This window comes from Malaclemys terrapin, chromosome 18 (assembly GCF_027887155.1).
Source record: "Malaclemys terrapin pileata isolate rMalTer1 chromosome 18, rMalTer1.hap1, whole genome shotgun sequence".
In the NCBI taxonomy this organism is placed as follows: domain Eukaryota; kingdom Metazoa; phylum Chordata; order Testudines; family Emydidae; genus Malaclemys; species Malaclemys terrapin.
In genome coordinates this window covers 7,547,501-7,554,164 of record NC_071522.1, presented here as the reverse complement: position 1 = coordinate 7,554,164, position 6,664 = coordinate 7,547,501, and positions in this window count along the sequence as shown.

The window sequence follows — 6,664 nt, the reverse complement described above, 5'->3', positions numbered from 1 at the left end:
GCCCCGGGCCCCGCAGGGGCCCCCATGAGAGTTTTTTGGGGTCCCTAGAGCGGGGTCCTTCACTCGCTCCGGGGGCCCCGGAAAACTCTCGTGGGGCCTCGGCCCCCGGAGCTTCTTCCGCTCCGGGTCTTCGGCAGCGGGGGGTCCTTCCACTCCGAGACCCGCCGCTGAAGTGCCCTGAATCCTCTGGGAGGCCCTGCCCTGTTCACTGCATTGTTACAATCATAGGACCCTGTTGTCTGCAAGGACTGGCAGCCATTTTGTGTTCAGTCCAGCGTAGACTGTCCCAGAGGAGAGAGAGGGACCCAGAGTGTATCTCCAGGGGCGGCTCTATGTTTTTTTGTTGCCCCAAGCACAGCAGTCAGGCGGCTTTTGGCAGTCCCCCTGTGGGTGGTCCGCTAGTCACGCCGAGGCGGCATGCCTGTGGGAGGACCTCCCGCAGGCATGCCACCGAAGGCAGCCTGACTGCCACCCTCACAGAGCCTGACTGCCGCCCTCACAGTGACTGCCGCCCTCACAGTGACCGGCAGGCCGCTCCCCGAGGCTTGCCACCCCAGGCACACGCTTGCTGCGCTGGTGCCTGGAGTCACCGCTGGTACTCTCACATGGTGACTTGACATTCATTTCCCCCTTAATCTAAATCAATAGTCATTTAGATTCCTTGTGAATGGAGAAACAAAAAAAATTATTTGCTCTCTGGAAAGTGATGACTCTGCTTAATACCACACAGGATCAGCTCCCAAAAAACTTCAGGGACCGCACATAAAATAGGCAAAAGCCAGAAAATGAAGTTAAAGCCAGATCTCTGTTGTTCACCACCAAGCCAGCTGTTTTGAGCTCAGGAAGGCGTTTCTGGCATTTAAGTTATAACTCAGACATACCCTAGCTTTCTGTATTTAATTTCCCTTTCAAAAGAACTCCCAAACTTTTGTGGAAGATTATAAAATATGCATTAACCACACCAAGCGATCAGGTTGGTCCTTTGGGACCCACCTCTCCTCTTGATTGAATATGGGACGAGGGAGATTAAAACAACAATAATAATAATTTTTAAAAAATCTTATCGACCTGCTGAAGTGAGACAACTACATTGGAGCCACATTCTGCTTCACCGGTGTCCACTGTTCAGGCAGGTTCAGAAAAAACCCTCTGTTATTCTATTCACTAGAAGGAGGCAGGGTCGATCTTTAAATTAAATACATTTTCATAAACATTTAAAAAAAAAAGACATTTATGCTACGAACCGGAATAGTCCCTCCAGCCTATCGTGTAATTACGTCGTTTGGACACGTGCAGTGCTTGCCATAAACCTCATGAAACCCATGGGCCCAAGCCTGCATTGGTGGAATCAGTGGAAGTCATGGGTACTCTGAACTTCCCTTACAGCTGGCTAATTTTTAAAGACCCAGTATCTTGGGCTGTTTTTCATTTTTGTTTCCTCAACACCGCTGTTGAGGTCAGGCCACGTTAACCACCAAGGGTCCATTCCCCTGCCTGTACACCCGCACAGCTCCTGGTGGCATTAAGAGGAGTTATATGCTTATATGGAGAGCAGAACCGACCTCTAATTGCTGGAGAAACTGCATGTTTAAAATCAAACCCATCTCTGAGAAGTACGAATGTGCAACGGCATCCACAACCGAGAACGTCTATAGTGTTTTGGAAAAATGTTTCAATGGCCAAACTGATTTCCCCTCCCCTCCAAATTGATTAGCAACATTAGATTCGCGTCGGCGCTCAGAACTCAGTTTCAAAGCTACATGTTAGGGGTGATTGAAAACCCCCACAACAAAGAAAACATGAACAATCCGTCAGGCCCAGTCAGATTTTTTTGCCTACGTTATCAGATTCTTGCACCTTCATCTAAAGCAGCTGGTACTGGCCAACATTAGAGACAAGATCCTGAACTATGTTTCTAAGGCGATGCAAATAAATCCCTGACATTCTGATAATTAGAAGCATTTGGTTCCAATAACTCGTTTAGATGCAATGATGCTCTGCTCTTCTACAACCTCTTTCATCCAAGGAAAGTGCTTTACAAACACCCCCGAATTAATAAACCTCACTACATCCCATTTTACAGAGAGGGAAACTGAGGCACAAAAATGACTGGCAGAGGGCCGCACAGCAGGCCAGTGAGAATGACCCCAGGACTCCTGACTAGTTCCTGTGCTCTGATCATAGAGACTAGTCCTTATTGGTATATAATTTAAAACAAAGCTTTTGAAAGTGGTGGCTTTGGAAATACAGTTTTAGTGATGCTAGATCATCCCAGACCCCTCCCCACCACACACACTCCTGTAAATAGACCCTCTGGATCATCTCTCTCACAACATGCAGCCATTGGGGTGATTAAGCTTTTTAAACAGATTATTACAATTATGCCATGAAATAATTAATGCTAGAAGGATCAATGAGCCAATCCTCTCCAGCCTGATTAGCTTCCTGGGACTGCAGGGTCGTTGATGGCTCTATGTCCTTCTTGTCTTCTATATTCCTGTTCCTTTGGACTCATTGTCCTGACACACTAGACAGGCAAGGACAATACTACGAAGAGTCAAATGAAGAGAGAGTTTTCAACCAACATCATAGGAGCCTTAGGGATAATTAAATGACCGGGCTTATCAGACCCCTTGGGGCATTTCTATTGTGTAACAGATTAAAAAAAAAAAAGTTCCCTCTCCAAAGGGATGGGGGAAGCCAATAGCTGATCTACCTTTAGCTGAATATATTGGACAACTCATCTGAAACAAGTTTCACATTTTTAATTTGACCAGCTGATCCGGTCCCCCTTCTCCATTTCCCCAGATGGTAGTAGCAGCTGGAATGGGAAATTCTTCACCATCCAGTCCTGCAACATCACCTGGCTATCAGACAGACAGAAACACCCAGTGAAATGGGACAGCCCATTTCCATCCCAATGGGAGTGAAATCCAGCAAAGCAGACAGCCTGTATAGTTTAAAACAAATTCGCTCTGAAAAAAATTCTTTCACTTTAACAATCTAAAGAGGTATTGATAACGCAGCTCAGGATTATAGTTTTTTGTCATTGTGTAAGTTGCATGATATATCTTGACATTGTCCCTTTATTCAAAACCAATTCCACCCAGCCAGATAACGGATACTGAAAGCAGCCTGCCAATCATTTTAGCACACAACAGTAGCAGTGTATTTTATATATATACCATGGTAGCACCCAAAGGCCCCAAACTTGGATCTAGTGAGTGTAAATTGTCACCACTGCACTGAAGCTAGTGATGCAGTGTCACTTAACATCAATAGCAAATTAGAGCCACTATGTCTCTATTGCTTTTAGCAGAAATGGGACCAGAACTAGGCTAGTTGAAAACTTCCTGCGGAAGCTATTTTTCAACAGAAAATTGGGTTTTCAGTTAAATGAAGTTTTTCGTTAAAAGGCTCTGCTTTCCAAGGCAAATGTAGATTTTTTTGGTTGAAACACCCAACACCCCCAAACTAAAAAGTTTTCAGCTGAAAATGTCAGCAGTTCTGAGTTTTTAGATGAAAAATCAACTTAAAAAAAAAACCCAACAGAAAATAAATCTATTTTCCAACTGGCACTAATCAGAACCAAACCATCTGGTTCAAAGACCCAGAATTTCTCCAAAGTTTGAGAGTTTTCTGATCCAGGGCTTTGGTTTGGGCCCCAGCTTTAGCTCTAAGATATACATTTTAACTGAAGTCAGGCCCATTGTGTACATTAAGCTGTTTACTTGATATTGGACATGACTGTGTATTTAATTGGCCACCTTTGCTCCTTTCCTAGCCCCTCCTTTTCAAAAGGACCATCTGAATGTGATGTAGAGCAGCCTCCAATTCATTTGACACCATGTCAGGGTTTTTCCGCCCTCCCCCCCGTCCCTGCCCGGCTCCCTCCCCTTCCTGGAGACCCACAAAGGAGAGGTCATTTTCATGTCAAGTGGGGTGTGGAGACCAGCTGAGGAGCTCTAGAGCTGAATTGTGCCAATTTGTGCATCCAGTACCCGTTGAAAAAACTCCTGATAGGGAGGCATGAGCCGGCATATGGTGCCTCACTCAAGAGGCTGCCATTCAAGGAACCTGCAAGTGATGGCTCTCTCAGTCTCCCTTTAGGGCCTTTCATTCAAACAGACATTCTCCTCCCCACTTGTGTCTGTCTGTGAAGGGGCCTGGGGACGGGGAGGGAAAAAAAGCGGGGGGGGCAACTTTCCCCCTGCCATTCTGACTCCATCTGCACTCAAAACAAACAGAGCGTGGACACTTGTTTTTTTATATAGATCTCCCTCCGCCCCTCCAAATTTCTCAAAATGGTCGAGTGAATCAACTGATTGGATATTCCGAGGGGTCTGCATTTGTGCCCAATTTCATGCCAGATAATTCCAAAATTTGTCTATGAAACTGACTACAAACCCACCCTGCCTATCCATCCCCCCCTCTCACCCCACCCCTTTAACCATCCTCAATTTCCAAGGCCATCTCTTATTTCAACTCACCCCCTCATCCTTTAACCTAGGCTTGTTTCTTCACTCCGAGCCACCTTTCACAAGCAGAAAAGCTGTTGGTGTGAAAGAATGAGCGGAGCCGAGTGGAACCTCCATTTAAAACCACTTCCGGTAAACAAGGTTTTCAGCTTTGGAAGAAAGATGTCTTTTTATTTTTGCTTTGATGTTTCTCTCATGTTCAGTCTTTTCTCCTTCGGCAGGTACAATCATCCACCCACTCCCCTGCTCTCTATTTACTTTATTTAAGGTACATCAGTGACCGGATGAGCATTAATTTAAGAACTGATCTCAAATTAGCATCCACACTTCCTTGGATGTGATTTTTAAATAATTATTAAATGCTGAAGATATTCCATATTGCTAGGTATTGTGGGCTCTACATAGGATTCCAAAGCATGCCAAGCGGACAGAGAAGGGGAGCAAAGGGGTGCAACGGGTGAGCGGTAATGCTGAAACAATCCCCTGCTACGTCAGATGATTGTATAGCTCATAATTTGACTTACCCAGGTTCCGAGAGCCCAAGTTTTCCTCTCAGTTGACTTTGTCCCAAGCTTCCAAGCAAGGGGATCTTAGCACATTTTTTTTTTATAAACGGATGTGGCTTGCCAGGTACATTGTCCTTTGAAGTGTTCCCTGATCTAATATACATAATTAGGTGCGAGTTCTTCTCTCACCTACATTTTTTTTTTATACAATAGTCTAACTCTACTGACTTCACAGGAATTGTTCCTGATTTGTGTCATGAAAGAGGTGAGAGGAGAATCAGCAAGACCTGAAGATCTCATCTCTGCTCTTTCACTAGTTTTGATTAAGCTCTGCTTGTCTTGAATCAGGCGCCGGTTAAGGAAGATTCAGGAAAGATGCTCCACTTTCAGTACATGCTTACATGAGACTCAGTGAGACTTAAAACACACAATGAAGTCTGTTCTGGATTCAGGGCCCATGAGACTGATAGGAGAGAATGTGAGATGCCACAGACACATGGATTACCTACCATAGTATAATGGTATTGTTACCTACCACCATCTCCTCCATCTTCTACCATCACCCAGATGTCTTAATGCTTAGACTGAGGAACAGTTCAATCCCTCTAACCCAAACATCCCCTCTAAAGTGTGGAAGAATTCAGAACTGTGCTGAGCAGGGCCCATTCTCTAGCAGGAATTCAAACCCTTAGCAGTGACCCCATCCCACAAGGCACAACACCCTTAAGCAAGGCTCCATAATAATACTGCTGTCCAGCAGTCACTTCCATAGAGGGTTTTAAAAAGAGGGCAAAGCTTTTAAGGCTTTCCCGCTTTCCCACCCTACCATACAGCAGCCATCACAACCCTATATATTCTCTCATACCAGGGCCACCGGGGGGGGGGGGGGGAGGGGGGAGTTTGGCAATTTGCCCCAGGGCCCCCCACAAGAGTTTTCAGGGGCCCCCACAAGAGTTTTTGGCGGGTCTTTGGCAGCAGATCCTTCAGTGCTGCCGAACACACCCGGAGCGAGTGAAGAACCCACTGCTGAAGCCCCGGAGCTTCTTCTGCTCCGGGTCTTCGGCGGCAATTCGGCGGTGGGGCCTTCACTCGGTCCGGGACCCGCCGCCGAAGTGCCCCGAAGACCCAGAGCGGAAAGACCCCCGCCGCCGAAGACCCCAGGCTGCCTGAATCTTCTGGGCGGTCCTGTCTCATACAGCCTTTCTACTGGGCAGGGGGAACTCATTCAGATTTCATAAGGACTGATGGCAACTAGACTTCTCTCTCTCTCACTGTTTTTTAGGTGAGAAAAAGTTAACACTGTACACCTCTCATTGTTTTTTATTTCCCCCTCCCAACTCAGCCTGCCAGATTATCACAAGAGAGGCTGTTCTCACCAGGTTTATGGACCAGTTTTGCCAGCCCAAGAGACTCACCTAAGCATCTGAACTTTTAGGAGCCGGTGTGACAGTGTGGATGGGGAACTGATCTAGGAGACCTCGATTCTATTCCTAGCCCGGCCATGCAGCCTATAGAGCTAGCTTTAGCATTTTATTTTAGTTGGCTGTAAGGCAAGGAACCTACAGGCCTGTATCGTGTAAGCTATTAGTTTAAGCAGTTAGCATAAGATACAGGTTAGCATAAGGCCCTGAGGCCTGTGAACTCTGGCATAGATAAATGGCCAACAGTGACCCTGAGTTT